Source organism: Ambystoma mexicanum, chromosome 6p (assembly GCF_040938575.1).
Source record: "Ambystoma mexicanum isolate Mex_15411 chromosome 6p, UKY_AmexF1_1, whole genome shotgun sequence".
Classification (NCBI taxonomy): Eukaryota; Metazoa; Chordata; class Amphibia; order Caudata; family Ambystomatidae; genus Ambystoma; species Ambystoma mexicanum.
In genome coordinates this window covers 748,596,209-748,615,824 of record NC_090935.1, presented here as the reverse complement: position 1 = coordinate 748,615,824, position 19,616 = coordinate 748,596,209, and positions in this window count along the sequence as shown.

Genomic DNA, 19,616 nt, shown 5'->3' with positions numbered 1-19,616 from the left:
GGGGTAATGTTAAGAACAGAAGGTAACACGCAGCCCTTTAATAAAGAGATAACGGATGGCAAGAGGGACTTAAGTGCCGAGCTTCGAAGAATGAAGGCTATGAAACTTCTAATGCCACAATATGGTGACTTGGTCAGGAAAATAAAAAACAGATATAGGATAACTATTAAGAATATCAAAAAGGCTGAGAGTATTCACTCATACCAATGAGTGGTTCAGACTATTGGCTCTAGAATCTCACGTAGCATTTGGGCACTCTTAAGTGAGGCAAAGGGGAAGAGCAAAGGCCAACTAGCTAACCCTATAAGTGGAGCAGTATGGTTAAAATTCCTGGAAGCACATAATTCAAAAAGTCAGGCTGATGAGCACATGCCAGTAAGACTGACTCCATCTGATCCTCCCTTTGATGTATCGCATGGGATGATAATTAGTAAAATTAAAGAGCTGAAAGCTTCGAGAGCCCCTGGTCCTAATGGACTGTCCAATGCCGATATTAAGAACCATCCTGACTTCTGGGCTAGTTTGCTTACTATCCTGTTTAAGAAGATCTTGTCCTCAGGGAAAATACCTTATTCTTGGCAAACAGCGATTCTTATCCCTATTTTCAACAAGGGAAATCAATTAGATCCTTTCAATTACAGGTTACTGTCAATGTTAGACATCACAGGTAAATTGTTCGCAGCTTTATTGCTTAGAGAAATACAGAAGTGGGTAGACAAAGCTAATATTCTGTGTAAATTTTAGAGTGGGTCCGTCAGGACTACTCCACTACCCATAACCTGATGGTTAAGGATATTCTACGCACCAGAGCGAGCATTAAGGGGCAACCATCGCTCTATGCATTATATATTGATTTTAAGGCGGCGTTTGATTCCATTCCTAGAGACCGGTTATGGGTGAAACTTGAAGATATGGGCTGTCCAGAGGGCCTGCATTATTATCTTAGACTTTTGCATCTAAACACCTCAGTCAGACTTAAACTAGATGAGGAAGGACATTTGACTAATCGGGTGCTGCAGAATAGGGGGTGAAACAAGGGTGCGTCACGGCACCATTAGTTTATCATTTATATTTCCACGACAGTCCCCTCAAAGTTGGAGAATCCGCTTGTGTAGCTTTAGCCTACGCAGATGATCTAGTTATACTAGATAACACCATATGTGGGCTGCAAAGGTCTGCAATGGTATTATGGGAATATGTCAGTAACAATGGTTTAACTATTAATTTAGAGAAAACCAAAGTACTGACATATACCCATACAAGAGTTACCCAGGTCAATCTTGTGGTGGGCAATACAACTATTCTTTACGCTCCTTCATATCGCTACCTAGGGGTAGAATTTGAAACGAATGGGGATTATAAGATCTGTAGACAAACACGTACTATCAGAGCTGCCCAAGTCACGGCCTTGATGGCCCACTTTACTCGTAAACCGGGTGGCTTTACGCTGTGGGCAACACAACAATTATATGTTCAAGTGTTCATTCCCATGATTACCTATAGACTGGAGGCCTTGCTAACTCTCAATCTGGCTTGGCTACTAGTTATTGAAGGAAAATTCTGGTGACGGATATTGGGTTTGCCCCCCATTGTGCCGATGGCTCTTATAAGATTAGAATTAGGACTCCCTACTCTAAAAGCAGTGGTGTTAAAAAAGAGAGCTGGGTTTTTTCTGAGGATGATTGGTACCACCTCCAATCCCCTACTAATGGCAGTTCACCAGGAATCAACTAAAAGTTACATCACTGGCACATTATTCGAACCCATGATGAAATACCTAGCAGAGATAGGTTGAAACCATAGAGGAGACAGTTTCTCAAAGCATGTTATAAATGCACTTGGAAAGAGAGTTGCTTTGTGGGACTGGCTAGAGAACTTTGCTCATTTGAGTACATTGAAGAGTTATCAGTTTGTTCAACTTAGAAACTATAACTTTATGCAGCCACAGACTTATTTGAACCTCTGCCCAGCTAAAAGACTTAGACGATTTATCATTCTTTTTAGAATGGAACAGTTACCATCTATGATGAACTTGGGGAGTAGAGCAACGATTCCTACTAAAGATAGATTTTGCCGTCTCTGTAAGCAAATGGATAAAGTGGAGACAGCTAGACATTTACTACCTGATTGCCAAGAAATGGCCGATACTATTCAGTTGCTACTCGGCAAATATGTACATAACTTGGAAACTTTGAAAGATCTGTCCTTTTGGTGTTATTGTGCAAACTCGGGGAATATGAGCTTATTAATTGCCCTTTACAACATATGGCTAAAGGTTGAATATAAATTAGGAATGTCAAAATGAGATATCGATAAGATAGTAATAACTTTGCCTAGCCCAGGGAAAAAGAGATGGTACTGCAATAATACTTGAGCTGTTATTTGTATCCATGTAGGTGGCCGTATGCGAATCAAAGCGGCCAACCAGTTGATGTAGGAATCATTTTAAGTGCTATGTGAATCACCGATTTGTTGTATCTACTTTTATATAATTGTTAAATTTTATTTTATAATTTTTATAATATGTGTAAAGTTTGAGTTTTCTTAGACTAAATCACATTAAATAAATAATAATAATGATGCAGTCCCAGGGCTTGAGGCCAAGGATAAGTTTGTCGGTTCTGTTCTGAATGAGTTGTAGAGGACAGAGAGTAGAAGTAGGAAGGTTGAGAAAGTGGCTGTTGCAATAGTCCAACATGGAGATGACCAGGCCTCTCGAGGTGGTGAGCCTCTGGGGGAAAGTGAGAACAGGTAGAATACCTCTGAGGGGGTGCAGTTGGTAGTGGGACTTTTAGGAGGTGTCTGAAATGTGCAAAGAGAAGGAGAGAGTGGAGTCGAAGATGATTTTAAGATTTTTGCTTCTTTGGTAGGTGAGGGTGCAGGGCCAAGGGAGGCCGACCAGTGTGAAAGTGGGAAAACAGGAGCAGAGGTCCCAATGAGGTTTTCAATGATGTGCCCTCAACAACAAAAAAAATGTGAGACAATATTTCTAAGCAACATAAAGATGATTTACCTGTAGATTAGCTTCATCATTTGAATTCTATGTTTAGGCATCATTCAGGGTTAAATAAGTATTAACACTTGAATGAGGTCTCCTGTATTCCAGCACATAAGGCTGTAGTACTTTTCTTCAGGATTTGCTATGGCAGCAACAGCATCAAAAGGGGAAGTGGCAGGCGGAGTATGAATATATGGGAGGTGGAGGGCTACAAGCTGCAACAGGAAAGGAGAGGCAGAAGTTTCGGAGGTACTGTCTGCATTCCACAGACCAATGAAAAGGGGGTTTTGATGGGTAATACCATGCATCACTATTGCAAACAGGCGTGACATTGGAAACTTGGAGTGGCCAAATTGATATCATCTCCAGGCGCCAGGAGTAGTTATTCCATCTGCCCCTTCTTTCCCAAACATGAAAGAGAAAAATATCAAACCACAGGCAAAAAGCATAAGGGTTAGGAAATACAGGGGCAATGACGCCATCATCCACACTTTGAGCCCTGTTGTTCAAGGTGGGCATGTATAGAATGTAAAATTGATGGGGAAAAGGTGACGTATTTTGCAGACAGAAGAGCACGTTGCCCAGAAATCAAATATAAAGAATTGCCAAGTGCACCATGAACTCAACTATCAATGAATCTAAAGTGAGATGGTAATTTATGTAGATGTGCATAAATAAATGCACCATTTATGTATACATTGATTTCATGAGCCGCAACATGTTTTGTTCTAAAGTGCTTTACAAATATGTAGTTACTACATTCATCTACGTCCTTATCTGGTTCCGTGCTGTATCAGGCTATCTTTTGCAATATTGTTTTTATTAAATTGAGCAAAATCAATATTACACTAACGTGTTAGTTTGGCTCCTGTTTGAGTACTGAAACAATTCAAGCTGTTTGCAATGTGTGTCCTATCAACTATGTGCTGTGGACTTCAGAAGCAAGCAGTTTAATATTTGGACAGGTTGTCATCTATTGAGCAAAGTAGATGTAGAAACACAAAGTCCACCAGAAAGAGATAAAATCACAGAAACCTGGGGGAGTTCCTCAGAGTGTAGGGTACTATGCTCTCTCAAACACATATTCCAGCAGTGGGATGCCTTTTGAAGAGCTTGCAAATCTGAGATGGCAAAGAATCACATGCTGACAATACTTTCTATATAATGTCAGTATTTGGGGATATATGGTAATATCTGGCAAATGATGTGAGCACCTGGACATATATAGCCACATATCTTAGTGAAATAAGCGCTTTTCTCAGTCATCTATGTTTTGCAGGGCACATGTTTGATTACTGGCAGGAAAGGCTCAGCTCTGTATCATTCTGACATCAATACATTGAGTACAATCACACAGGGCAATGAAAACAACTACTATTCTAGCATTTTAGAATTGGAATGAACCTCTCATGAAATGATATACAAAAGGTGATTTTATTTTTCATATGGAGAGTGGGCAAACACATCATAGCTAACTAAAATGAGGATACTGTTCAACACCCGAAACCCCTTTCAAAATATTGAAATGGTGATTCAGGTAAAACGCAAGAAAACCTGACAAAGGCAATGCAAAACAACCCATACCCTGATCAGACCCAGGAGGCTGAGCCATTGACATTAAGTATAAACAAATCAACAAAAGACTCACTAATTAAGCAGAGAGATATTGATACCGACAATCCTACACTGCACAAAACAACCTCTATGGAATTTCAGGAATGGCTAGACGCAAGGACAAAACAGATGAACATGCTAGCTCCCGCCAACTATGCAACTCCACCTAAAACTAAAAGATTCAGTTACATTCAGCATTCCGCAGTTAAAGAGACTCCGAATAAAAAAACAGATTTGCTGACGATAATGTCTACACTGACCATAGCCTTGGCTCCCTTTAGCAAATCATATGAATCGATCAATGACACGCTAAAGGACCACTCAACAATGGTCGCTTTTATGCAGACAAAACTAACATACTTGGAAGGCTACCTAATGTCATTCGAGGCATACAAACAAAACACAAGAGATTGCGGGACTCAAACAAGCAAGGAAAATAGCAAAGTGGCTTCTACGGTGACCTTGCAAACAGAACTTTTTCCCAACAATATTGTAATGCTCTCAGAGGAAGTAACAGTAAGATTAACCACAAATCCCTCATATGTAGACCTTACTCAAGAAAACAGAACAGGAATGAAAGGTCAAAAAACTGTGGAAAAATCTCAGAAAACAGTACAGCTAATGAAGATTCAGTCGAATAAAACAGTGACGGCTCCGTCCAGCGGGATTCCCGATATGGGCCTTAACAAAGAAAATACATCGAAGGGTGGGAAAAGGGTTTCAGAAGACAGACCTTTCCAGCCACCAAATACAAAACCTCTTCTAAAACTGGCCAAAGACTCAAACCAAAACAGAGCAAGTGAGGGACATAAAGATCAACCAATGGCTAAACAACAAACAATTCAATGGGCAAAAAAAATTACCATTAAGGAAGGATATCAGCAACAACACTTACCTACGGAGAAAAGCCAATTTCAGAATCGGGGAACTAGAAGGTACCTCCAAACACCTCAGACATCTGATCAAAATGAAAAACCTCAAAATGAAAATGAAGGGTCGATAACCAACCTATTGGACATTAGCCAATATTCCATGGAAAATTCTGAAAGTGAACTATATGAGACCAAGGAAGGAAAGAAAAAGATGGATTCCATAGTACAAAACGCACAGTCAACTGCTCTGGAAAAGATATCAAAAACTCTGGAACCTGAATCACCAACCTTTCTAACACTTGAGGGGAAATGCAAAAGAGCTACAGAGATCAAGAAAACTGAAGAACGAAGCGCAAATACTCACAAAGAGAAGAACCCAGTTAATACAGGACAAACGAAAGTAACAAAAGAAAGTTCCATTTGGAAAAAAAAATGTGACGGCAAGCCAACACTACCCACAAGTTTTGACCAAAAGAAAACATTTAACAAGACAAATCACCCCAGAAAAAAGCAAACCTACTTGTACCTCAATATAGAGGTATCCAAATAAAGTTTGGAACGGCTTATTGTCCAACAACAATAGAGAGACCGAAAGAACTGAAATGTCGAGAAATTTCAGGACAACAAACACTCGATCCTTCAAGCTAGAAAAACTCCTAGAAGAAGGGAATAATGTCATACTAAATAGAAAAACAACAATGAAACTCTTAACCCATATTCAAAACTTGAAGTCTCTCAAGCTGGACGACTGTGACATCATTGAATTTGTGGATAACAATCACATGAACTGTGTATATCTCCACATCTCCTCATTGCGAGTGAGACAAATGCTTTTAGCTGCAACAGATAAACTACAATCTGAGACCAATTTCCAAACCTGAATGGAATCCTGAAACTTCAATGGAAAGAAAGAACCCTGGAAGATCACATCGACATGAATCCCAAAAGCGGAACAGAGCGGCCTTTTAACAACCAAGAAAGGGCTCACTCGCATGTCAGATACAACTCAGATCATTCAAAACAAAGACACTAATCTGCTACTGGGAATTACAATCAAAACAAAGTTACAAAGAAGCGCTCTGAAGATCAGAACGACAGACGGAATGAGACTACCAATAGAAGATTTCTAAAGGGCAGCTCTCCACCTAGAAGAAAGGAATATAAGACAAAGGGCCTCATTACACGGAAGGTGGTGAGCCATGGCGCTATTAGCGCCATGGCTCATGCCGGTAAAATACCGGCACCGCCTTGGCGGAAAGGGGATTTACCGCCCCATTCCAAGGTTGGAGGGGCGGTAAATCCCCCTTCCGCCATTGCCCTTCCCCATTCCCATTTCTGCCCCATAGGGCTCTATGGGAATGGGGAAGGCGCTAATTACGGCACTGCAATTTTGCGGTGCCGTAATTAGCTCCGAGGTCCCTTAGCGGGTTGGTTTTTAACGCCTGCAAAAAGCAGGCGTTAAAGCACCAACCCGCTAAGGGACCTCGTAGTAAGGCGGTAATGGTTAACGGTCACCGTTACCATTAACGGTGGCCGTTAACCGTTACCGCCTTCTGTGTAATGAGGCCCTAAATATTCTTCCAGAACGGAACATGAACGAAAGTAGTTGCCATATGAGAAACACAAGAGGCACATTAGTGAAATAAACAATCAGTACACTCATATGGATGAGGATCATGCCCTTGAGAGTTTTGTAGCCTTAGTCAACATTACGATTGGAGACAAGAGAGCAAAGCTTCCGGTCCTGGTTCAGGACAACGTGCCTGCGAATATTTTGTTGGGAAAAGGGCTTGTTTTAATCAGGCGCACACAGCACTGGTGCACGACACAGACGTCTTTTAAAGCCATCAAAGGCCCTCTGACAGTCTTCAGTCCAATTAACCTTCCTAGGTTGTTTGGGCAAAGTCAACGCTGTCAGGGGTGCAGCTATGGTTCCATAGTCTGCCATGAAATTGTGATAATACCCAGTGAGGCCCAGAAAGACTCTCACCTGGGTTTGAGTAGTGGGAGTCTCCCCGTCATGTACATCCTGTACTTTACTGGGGAGAGGTTGGATTTGAACCCCTCCTACCTCATGACCAAGATAGGTGACTTTCCCCTGAGCTATCTGGCCCTTGGTGGCCTTGATAGTGAGTTTAGCCCTTTTTAGCACCTGCAACACTTTATCCAGATGAGTCAAATGCTCTTCCCAGGTGGAACCGAAGATGGCAATGTCATCTAAGTAAGCCACACAAAAGTCTTCCAGCCCACTGAGCGCATGGTTGACTAATCTCTGAACAGTGGCATGGGCATTCTTCAGCCCGGAAGGCATGACCCTAAACTGGTAGAGTCCCTCTTGTGTTGAGAACGCCGTCTTTTCCTTGGCATGGTCTGTCAGAGCTATTTGCCAATAGCCTGAGGTAAGGTCGAAGGTGCTCACAAATTTGGCAGCACCTATGGTGTCCACGAGCTCATCAACCCGGGGCAAAGGGTGCGTGTCAGTTTTGGTGATGACATTGACTCCTTGGTAGTCCACACAGAACCTCCAATCCTTGGTACCTGCCTGGGAACTTGCCTTTGGGGACAAGGACCACAGGACTGGACCAGGGACTGGTTGAGGGTTCAATAACACCCAAATCCAACATCTTGGTGACCTCAGCCTGGATGTGGTTCTTGACGGTATCTGACATGCAGTAGAACCTGCTTTTGACATGCACACTGTCACCAGTGTCAATCTCGTGCCTACGCCACGGTGTAAGGCCTGGTGTCAGTGAGAACAGAGAGGCGTACTGCCAGAGCAAAGTCCTGCAGGCCTTCTGCTGCTCTGTCATCAGATCGGGAGAGAGATGTACTCCCTCCACCGAGCCATCCTGAGGGTTGCTATGCAGCAAATCAGGAAGGGGCTCACTCTCATCCTCTTCTTGCCCTGAAGCTAGCAAGAGGCATGAGACTTCGGCCCACCTGTGGAAAGGCTTGAGCCTGTTAACATGGAATATCTGAGGGGCTACCCCAGAGGCTCCCATGTCAACCAGATAATTGACCTTGCCCATCTTGGAGATTATCCTGAAGGGTCCAGTCTATTTATCTGCCAAAGCCGGAGGCTTGGTAGGCTCCATCACGAGGACCTCCTGTCCTGGAGTCCAATCCACTTGCGATGATTTAAGGTCATGCCAGTACTTATTCAGTTTCTGGCTGGCCTTAAGATTCGCTGTTGCCTGACCCATCTTCTGTGTCATCCTCCATCCTCCATAGTCCCCACTTGCTTGGCCGGACCTGGAGGGGTGGCCTCGCAACCTTCTCGGATCAAGGTGAGGGGCCCCCTCACGGGATGTCCAAAGAGTAACTCAAAGGGGCTGAAACCAACACCCTCTTCAGGTCCCTCTCTGTAAGCAAACAGCAGGCTTGGCAAGAGAAGATCCCACTTCTTCCTGTGGGGTTCTTCCAAAGCGCCTTACATGCCCTTGAGAGTTTTGTTAAATCTCTCAACCAAACCGTTGGTCTGTGGGTGGTAAGAGGTGGAGAATTTGTAAGTTACCCTGCATTCTTTCCACATGGTTTTCATGTAACTCAACATGTTGGATCCTCTATCAGAGACAACCTCCTTAGGGAATCCAACACGAGTGAAAATGCCCAGGAGAGCCCTGGCAACCACCTTGGCCGTAACCGTCCGAAGCGGTATAGCCTCGGGGTACCTGGTGGCATGATCTACCAAAACTAGGATGAACCGATGTCCACCCGATGTGGGAGGGTCAGGGGGACCGACGATGTCAATGCCAACCCTCTCAAACGGTGTGCCCATCACTGGCAACAGTTGCAGTGGGGCGATGACTCTGCCTCCAGTCTTGCCAGACAGCTGACAAGTTGGGCAGGTCCTGCAGTGAGAGTCCACTTCTACTCCCATCTGTGGCCAGTAGACATGGGCAGAGAGCCTCTGCTTAGTCTTCTTGGTACCAGGATGACCAGCCAAGGGCACCTCATGCGTCAACTGCAGCAGGAAGGGCTGGTAGACCTGGGGTACCACCAACCTCTTGAGGGCACCAGGTTCAGGCTTAATAGGCTCACTAACAAGGAGCTCATCCTCCCAATAAATCCGAAATGTTGTAGGCACTTCTCCCTGTGCTTGGGACAGGGCCTGTGTCCTCAGACCCTCAAGAGAGTGGCACTCTCTCTGTCCCTTACAGAAGTACGCCCGGGAGGGTCCCCCTTCAGCCAACAAGCATTGAAGGTCGGGATGATCCTCCGTGTTAAGAGCCTCTCCCACAGGAAAGTCTTCTGGCTCGTCTCCCACAGGAGTTGAGACGGGATTTACCACTGGACCCAGCCCGTCCGGAGCATGGATCCCAATGGGTGCTGTCGGAAGCGTGGGAGGAGTAGGGGCTCCCTCCACAGAGGCAGCCTTCTCCTCTGTTTCTTTCATGTCTTGGGTTTCCCCGTGGGAAAGCGTACCGGGCTCGCAGCTGGACCCTGTGTGACCTGCGATCGGGTGACTGCCACAGCAGCCATGGGTAGACCATCTGTGATCATCCCCAATTCGACCAAATCGTTTCCCAACAAAATATTCACAGGCACGTTGTCCTGAACCAGGACCGGAAGCTTTGCTGTCTTGTCTCCAATTGTAATGTTGACTAAGGCTACAGGCGATAATTTGGGAGGCCCACCAGCTAACCCGGTGGTTCTCAGAGGAGCACCTACATAGTCCTCTGGCTTGAGCAGGGTCCTGTCCACCACTGTCATGCTTGCCCCAGTGTCTCTCAAACCAGGAGAAGGCTGGCCATTCAAGAGGACACTTCTCAAAAACCTACGAGTGTTTTGCGGGATAGTCGCCAGTACTTCTGCATACTGGTCCCAGGCCCCAAGGGACACTAAGGAAATCTCTACGGGAGCACCGAAGGTGATCCCAGTAGAGGAGGGGAGGACGGTGGCCTCCACCTCAGGTACGGAATAGGGATAGGTCAGGCTGACAGCCTGGACTCCAAGTGCCTTACCCTTACACTTGGGGTCACCCCTTTGGTGATCCAGAGCTCCACAATCCCAGCATGTGCCCGGTGTGTGGGGTACAGTACTGGAACCGCTGGGGCCCTGCTTTGCAGCAGGCGGACCACTACTCTTACTCCCACCCACAACAGACTTATCCCCACTAGGTTTTTGGGTCTTCGGAGAGGAAGGTTTTGGTTTACCCGACTGTGATTGCTTTTGGGACTCCTCAGCTTTCTAAGAGGCCCCCTTTTCTTTGTTCTTGTCCTTCCCACTGGAGTCCTTAGGGGACACCCGGTGGGAGACCCACTTGACAGCCAACCTAGCCAGCTTAAAGGGTCCAAAATGTTCTGGTCAGCAAAATACTGACACAGCTCTGGTGAACAGGCTTCCGTAAAATGCTCAAAAAACAAGAGGTGAGACAATTCAACAAACGTTTTCACTTTGTAACCATCAATCCACCCCATCATGTTCATGTGCGCAGCACTCACCCAGTCAACCAAAGACACATTCTCTCGTTTCTTAAAATCCCTGGACCGTTTAAGATATTGGGTAGGCGTTTTGCCAAACTTGGCGATTAAGGTAGACTTCATGCACTCACACAGACCCCTTTCTTCCACACTCAGTTTCAGAATACAGTCATATCCAGTTTGAGGAACTCTGCTTAACAAACACTTAGCCCAATCTCTCTCATCAACATCATGAATTGCACAAGCCATCTCAAACGCTTCAATCCATTGGAGGATATCAGAACCCTCCGCATACACACCAACCAAATCTTTCATAAACTTGGTTGCCGGGGACCTGACACTCTCAACTGGTTTCGATGAAGTCTCTACTCAAGCTTTCTCTAGCTGGATTCGCTGACATTCAGTGTCCCGGTTCTTGAGTTCAAGGTCCTTATCTTTGAGTTCAAGATCCATATCTTTTAGCTTAAGATTCCGGTTCTTGAGCTCCACTTGCTGAGCCAACTCCTCTTTCTTAAGCTCAGCATCTAGTTCCAACTTGTGATATTCAAAGGCTAATTTCATCCTCAATAACTCAAGCACTAAAGAATTGCTGGGGTTCGGAACAGAGGCAGCAGGAATGGTGGCATTCCCAGAATCAGTTTCGGCGAGAACCCCCGGGTAGCGTCCTCATTGGTTGCATCCCCCCTTCAAGAGATTCACAATCAATCAGGTGGTCCACCAGGGCAGCTATCAGCTCAGCCCTAGACTTATCCACAAAGTCTCATTCCCTGGCTTCACAAGCACTCTGGAGAGCCTCTAAGCTCATCCGAGTCAATTTACCATTCACAATAGATTCAATTGCTTGTAATGCAGTGGCACGGTTATACACTGAGTCTTAAAACCATAAGCATTCCACCGCTACCACCAGCTGTAAAGACCGGAGGGGGGGTCTGCACTTCTGCTCTCTATGTGGTAGGGGGGAGGCACAGAGACCCCTGCCAAGATTCTCTAGTATTGGTAGTTGTGGTTGAGCAATCAAGGCCTAGCTTCTCGGGAGGTGATTCAAACTGGTTCTTAAGTACAGTGTAGTCCCTGAGGACCCACAAAGGAATGTCCACACACTGTATTGGTTAAAATACAGTCTTTATATAATTAATATTTAAGGTCATATACACAATCACGATAACTCACTTTTTACTCCGAAAATCAACAATGGTAAATATGTACAATTCGAAAGTGGTACCACTAACGTTATTAGATCTTATTCAAGTGCATACGGTCGCAATGACACACAGATCATAATAAAGAGGAAACCAGCAGTAGAGAGAGGAAGGAAAGCAAGATGGTTGAGAAATAGGCAGAATACTGGCCCGATACCTAGACACAGTTCTGTGTGGAGATCACCCCACCTGGGCAACCTGTAGAAGAAAGATACAAGCCCAGTCCATATATTGTTCACCCTTAGACTTCCCAATAGTTCAGCAACCCCAAAGTACCTTGCTGTTGTAGCGTTCCTCGTCGGGGAAATCGACAACCCTTCTTGAGTGTCCTCCCTTTCAGGCAGGAGTCACGGGTCGTCAAACGTCTGACGGAAAACAGGTCGAGCCACGACGGTGAAGTGGCTTCGTCGTTCCTAGCGGTGCTTGTTGACGGGGAAGCGTAAACGTCCTGCCAGAAAGAGGTGTGCGGGCCACCTCAGTGTTGATAGTTCTGGACCGCAAAGAGTTGAAGAACTGTGGCCCAGCAAGGGCGTCAAGTCGTCAGCATTTATGTGGTCTTTGGGTGGTGGGAAACCCACCGTTGGATGCTCCTCGGTGCGTCGACGGTCAGGCCTTGTCCAGCAGGATACGGCGGCGACGATGTGGATGAGAGCGTTGTTGGGTCAATGAAGTTCTTAGGCAACAGGAGCATGGCGGCTCCAGTCGGCGACGGCTGTCGTCGACAGTGGTGGACAACAGTCCGGGCCCTTCTGCTCGGAGTCCCGCAGCAGTCTCCGTATCAGGTCGGCAGCCTGTCGAAGGTCTGTCTACCAGGGAGCTTAGGCAAAGATCAGCTGTGCACAATGGTCCCTCGTAGCTCGAGAAGAGGGCGCCTTACCAGGTCCTCTCTGGGTCAGTTCTTGAAACACAGGAGCTTTCCGATTGTGAAGGAGAGGAACAGCAATTCTTCTCGTCCAGCAGGGCTCAAGGTTAAGCTTCACTCCAGTTACCCGTCGTAGTGGACTTCAGCTTCTGAACACGATTCCTAGCAGTGAGAGGTCCCCAGATATACTGTTGATCTCCCATTAATTCCACTGGGTCGCACTCAAGCATCCAATCACGACTACGGGCATTCATGCAGGCAGGCAGCCAATCAAGCACACAAGGTATTCAGGCCATTCACTTCTCTCAAGACACTCACAACAAGTTATGTGTATTGGGACAAGTACCAAGCCTTTCAAGACTCCAAGCTGCATTCATACCGGTTTCGGGCAGGGCTGTCTCAACCATTGTGTCACCACCAGATATTAGACAGCCACAACATAGAATGTATATTCGTCACACACTCCATTCACCCAGGTCCCACCCACAGGCGTACCCACAACATACGGTCATTGAGAAGGCTCCAGCCAGTCTGGTCGGCACTTCCCCACACTACCATATACAGAACTTCCACCCAACAGCCAGTCAGGGGGAAGGGACAGAGGCAGAGCTTTCTGGGACCTCGGGAAGATCAGGGTAACAGGTAATGGAAGGCAAGAGGCCATGGGGGCCATTTTGTCTCCATCAGGAATCTACCGATTCCAATGACAGGGCCTGGGCATCCCAAAATGGAGGACGCTCAGGGCACCAGTCATTTCAGCACGGAGCTGCCACCAGCCCGTACCCTGCTCTGTGGGTCACACACAGGTGCCCAAAAACATAGACTAGGGGAACAGGGTTGTACCCCTACCAATGGGTGCATAAGGGTATCCCACAGGTCCGTTCAACAAACCAAAGGAGAGATAGCTGCACCGCCAGGAGTCCCACATGAACTCCTGTGTGGAAAACACGACAGAACACACGATAAAAAGCAGTAAAGGACAAGGATACAGAGGCCCTGTTCCTCCGAGGAGAAGATTTCTAAAGGGCAGCTCTCCACCTAGAAGAAAGAAATATAAGACTAAATATTCTTTCAGAACGGAACATCAACCAAAGCCGTTGCCGTATGAGAAACACGAGAGGCACATTAGTGAAATAAACAATCAGTACACTTACATGGATGAGGATCGGCTTCCTCAAGGACCTCTCCCTAACTGGAACATCACCATCGCCTAGGATCAATTGAATCCAAGAAACAACAAAAATAGGCAAAACAACGCCCTCAGCATAAAAGACATTGAGCTCAAAAGATGGGCCTGGGTACCAGAAGTATTATCTACCTCCTTGACATTCTAGCAATGAAATGGAAAGAAGGGAAGCAAACAAAGCAACCTGAGGAGTCTTCCAAACCCTTTCAGCCAAGATACTGCGAACTTGGGATCCTGGAACACTGGAGGTTTTACTCACCTCACACAACTGGGTGATGTAAATTTAGGGGCTTTTGATTGCTCTGTCTTCAAGAGACTTGGTTATTAGAGCCACCAACCCTCGATGGTTTTGAGATCACTATTTCATTAGCCATAAAGGTCTTAAGGGAAGACCGGTGGCAGGGTTATTGACAGCAATACGCTCAGGCTGCAGCTTTCAACTGGACACCATCTTCAGGACCGACATCCTTATTTTAGCTATGATGATTGCGGGAAACCAGATAGTAACAGAAAGGGGAATAAAGGGCGAGACCCTCCTACTGGTAATGAACACCTACTCGAACCCTAAAGTACAGTCTGATATGACCTTTCTGAAGGAGATTGAACAAACCATTGATGAAGCGACTGCTCAATATGACATTACTAAAACCTTGATATGTGGTGACTTAAACGGCACTTGTGCAAACCTGGGAAGAGGAACTAGAAGGGACTCTGATGGCAACACCGCAAATGGGCAGCATCGAGACAAAAAACCCTCTAATGCAGGTCTAAGAGGCAGCCAGTGGGATCAACTCATGTCCTCTAGAGACCTCCACAACCTGCATAACATAAGGTCAAAAGCTAATCTTAACATCTTGACATGGGAATAGGAAGGGAGGAAAGCTAATATTGACTACATATATGTATCTAGGCACCTCCTTGCAGTGACCTTCAATTTTGAAGTCAGGTGAATGCTCAACAGCGATCACAACATCTTAATTACAGCATGGGCAGTATCAACAAGAATCGCTAACCAACATATGGAACACCAGATCGAACTAGCGACCCAGGGCACGAGATTAAAAGTAACCAACATGGCAATAGAAAATATCACAGAACAGTATCAGAGAGTCAAATGCAATACAACAAACAAGCTGGAATTAACAAAAATAGATTACTGCCTGCTGTTACAACCTTGCCAACATTCCCGGCAGAAGAATAACTACAAAATAAAACCGCATTTACATAACGGGAACAAGCAGCTGGTAGAAAAAAGAGGAATCATAAGGCAAAAAATCAGAAAGGCAAAATCCTGGCCGACTGAAGAGATCAAAACAAATGCAAAACAGGCGATTACATCCTGCAAATCTTGGACAAAATATAATAGACTGATGTTATACCAAGAAGACTCGGAAGCGATGCTAAGATGCATATGTGGAAAACGAAGAAGAGACTTTTGGTCCCTAATTTACTCTGCCATTAACACCACTCAAGAAGCACTCCGGAACAATGTTGGAGAGCACAAATGAGTAGCCACTTTTCAGAGCTTTTTCAGAAACCAGTAAACGACAAGATATACAAAGTCCCCCAGTTGTCTACAACATGGCTCATTGATCACAACACATCAACAATTGAAGAAGAAATCAAGAAGTTAAAATCATTGCAGGCTCTGGGACCAGATGGGATAACTAACGAAGATCTAAAAAACAACCCAGAATCATGGGCCCCACTGATATCTGACATTTTCGATACCTGTGTCAGGACTCAGTCTATACCGACCTCCTGGACCTCTGCAAATGTGGTTCCCATCTATTAGAAGAACGATAAGGGGAACCCAGAGAATTATCGCCCTATAGCACTCCTGGACTTGCTAGGAAAATTATTCGGATCACTACTTCTAGATAGATTCCAATCGTGGGCAAACACATCAAGGTGTAATGATCCATACCAGCCAGGGTTTGTTAAAAACTCAGGAACCCAAGTAAATATCCTGACTTTGAGTATCATGAAGGCAAATATCTTAGCGGGTGGCCCTAGAATATTCCTGGCATTCGTGGACCTAAGCCAAGCTTTTGACAGAGTGAATATGGAAAAACTACAGTACAAGCTCACAACATGGAGATGCCCCAAATCAATCCTAGAGCCGATTAAATGTCTCTATTCTGACACCTCAATATGAGTGCGCCTCAGTGGGGTGGGCCAACTGACAAAGGAAATAAAGTTCTCAAGAGGCATTAAACAGGGCTGTCTGCTAGCACCAACCTTATACAACGCCTACACGGGCGACATTGGGGACCATGAAAATAACATAAGAGCTTTCCCTCCAAAACTTGGCAACGACAAAATCAGCCGTTTACTTTATGCAGTCGACATCATTCTGCTTGATCAAACGGCCATAGGCCTTCAACGCAGACTTGACGCCCTACAAGAATACACAAGAGAAAGCAACCTTGAAATAAACACCAACCAAACAAAAATCATGGTCATGGAGAAATCCCACAAACATAAAGATTCTGGACGATGGTTTACAGAAGGGAAAAAGGTGGAAAAGTTTGGGGGGGAAATAATTCCATGAATCAGCCCCTTCATCTTTTCAATATTTGTGTGTATCTGTCAACTGCAACCACCAAGAAACAGTTATGCAAGAATCCCTTTGGGCTAAAACAAAATGCCTACCATCACAAACAATGAAAAGGGACAGAAAATATGGTTGATTTTCTTTACAACCAGCCATCAACTTCTATAAAGCAAAAGCCATCCCGGCCATCATCTATGGAACTGAAGCCATGCCCACTATTCCAGACAGTATCTTATTATGATTAGAAGGGTTCTATTGGAAGATAATTTCTGAATCTACCATCATCAATGCCGATGGCCTCAGTAAGGAGGGAATGAAGTTTGGTATCCTTAAAAGCGACCGTTTGCCTAAACGGGCTGATGTTCTTCCGTAAAACCCAAAACTCCAAACTGAAACTCTTTGAGATAATCCAAGATAAAGCCAAAAAAGAATCCAACAAAATGCTGACAGGGTGGATGTGGAAAAACCGAGCCTTGCTTCAGGAGATCAGAAGCTCAGAGGTGGAGTTAGAGGAAAATCCCAACAAAGTAAAAACATCAGATTAAAAGACTGGGACTGGATACAAACACTTAAGGAGGCAGCAAAAAACAAACATACCCAGCACCTTCCACCGAACTTACAAAAGGTCAACACTACGGTTGAATATCTGTCAAAGTTTCCCAAAAAGGGCATCAGATCAACATTTTTAAGAGCCCGACTAAACTTATTAAAAACGAATGAGATCCTAGCAATAAGAGGAAACTCCATAACCAATTTATGCCAATTCTGCAAGAATGAAGACACTGTGGAAACAGTAAGGCATCTACTCTTGTCGTGCAAATGCACAACCACCTAGTGGCAAACACACATGGACCACCTAGTCAAAGACTCTTATATCCTCGACGAAATATATTGGTGGAACCAACTGATGAGTGGAAAAACATAGAAAACTGTGATTGCCATCGGATGATATTTTCAAAGCTTGGGCTTTGATAGCGTCGTCAACAGTGCTCTAGGAGAATGCCCAAGAACATAGGCTTTCGCATTTGGAGTCATGATACCACTATTAAACAAAAACTTGTATTCAATAAACAAGGCAAGAGACTTAAAAATATTGCAAAAATTGTATTATATACAGTTAAGTTAAGAATAATAAAAAAATAAATTCTATAGGTGAGAAACGAACGAAATTGAAGCAGTGCACAAAAACAAAGCAAGCACTGGTGTTATCTTTTACAAATGACAGTCTGATTTTTGCATCCGGTGTGGTTACTCCAACACGCAGAGCTGTAGGGCATATGCTAGCAGCTGTTTCACAAAAGAAACTGTCTTCAATCATCAACAGTAACGGTTGTTGCTGACCAATTCCCCCACACTGTTGTCGCAGCTTTGAGCACAGTCATCAAGGACATAAAGGTGGTCTGAGTGTTCACACAGTCCAATAGCCACCTTGGGTACAGCATGTTCCCTTTCATATCATTCACAGCATAGAATATAGGGAGCATACTCAAATACCAAGCACACTTATTCAGTTATTAAAATGGGAGCTGATGGGCAACTGCAAACTGACCTCCAAACCTAACAATAGTAGGACAAGGGAGAGAGCAACCAGCAAGTGGCTTCAAGTGCAAAGACATTAAGGCTATGTGGGTAAAGAGTTTGGAAGCTGGCCACACTACCATAGGGTGCCCGTAGTTGATGGGTGCCCTCACAGCGGGAAGATAAGTGTGAGGGTGAAGTAAAAGAGCAGTACTTAACACTCTACTGCTGAATGACTGTTGAAGTATGCCAGGTGAGGGTCATTGCCATAGCAAAAAATAGATAAAAGAAAAATATACAATATTGTGTGCAAAAAAGAAAAGTGACCAAGCTTATAGTTATTAAAAGGAACAGTTCAAAGCAATATGCAAATACATACAATTGTATAGAAGTACTTACAGCATTTACAGCATATTATTGATAACGTACTGCCTGGTTAGAAAGGCAGAACACATATTTTACAATAGGGGACTTGTCTTTTCAATATGATTGGCTAATGCTTGAAAAGCACTCAAAATCCATTGAAAATATGGTATAGTTTTTTTTTTAACAGATTGGTTGAATTGTACAAAATATATAGAAGAGCATCGGTCATCTGGTGCCTAGTACTGGTATGGTGCCTGGAATGAGCTTAGTTTGGACAAATGATGACTTCCTACGGACATAGCTAGTTACACGAGGCTTCTGATACAATGGGCTTCATTTTACAGTTGCTGGTAGGTGGTCGGTAGTGCCGTCAGTTTACCAGCAACCTCAGCTGACCATTTCCACCGCCCAATATCCCGGTAATTACAAGGAGCGGCAGAATAGTAAATTCCCATTCCCAATGGGAACATTGAAGCAGCGGCACCGTTATTGATTTATCTGCTGGTAGGGGCCTGAACTACTGGCATGGCAGGCCTGCCAGTAGTTCACAGCCCCTATCGGAAGACTCAGAGTGTGCTGGTCCAGAAAATGTGCTGGTAATGTTGTCACTGGCACCTTGTTTCCAGACCGGCTCACTCCTAATGAGGGCCAATGTCTTTGTGTGTGAGGTTTTAAATACCACACATCAGTGTTTAAACTCTGAAATAATTCCTTTTACCAACAGTATTGGTTTGTTCGTTTCCTGTACTGCACAGAACATTTCAAACAAGAGGGTGGTATCAGATGATTCAACCATGAAATAAGGTCCTGATCACAGTTACAGTACTGTACCTGCTCAAGTAAAGAAGATAACTTGTTCCCTGCTATATCCGGATGAACAGCTAAACAACAAAAATATTATAAAACAAATACATGAGTGCATTGGGGAGAAGTCTTCAATCTAGCACTTGTGCAGACTCTCTTTCCCCAAGCAAGTGTTCATTCCAGGAAATCCCCAATGCTTTGCTTATGACAGGGCCCT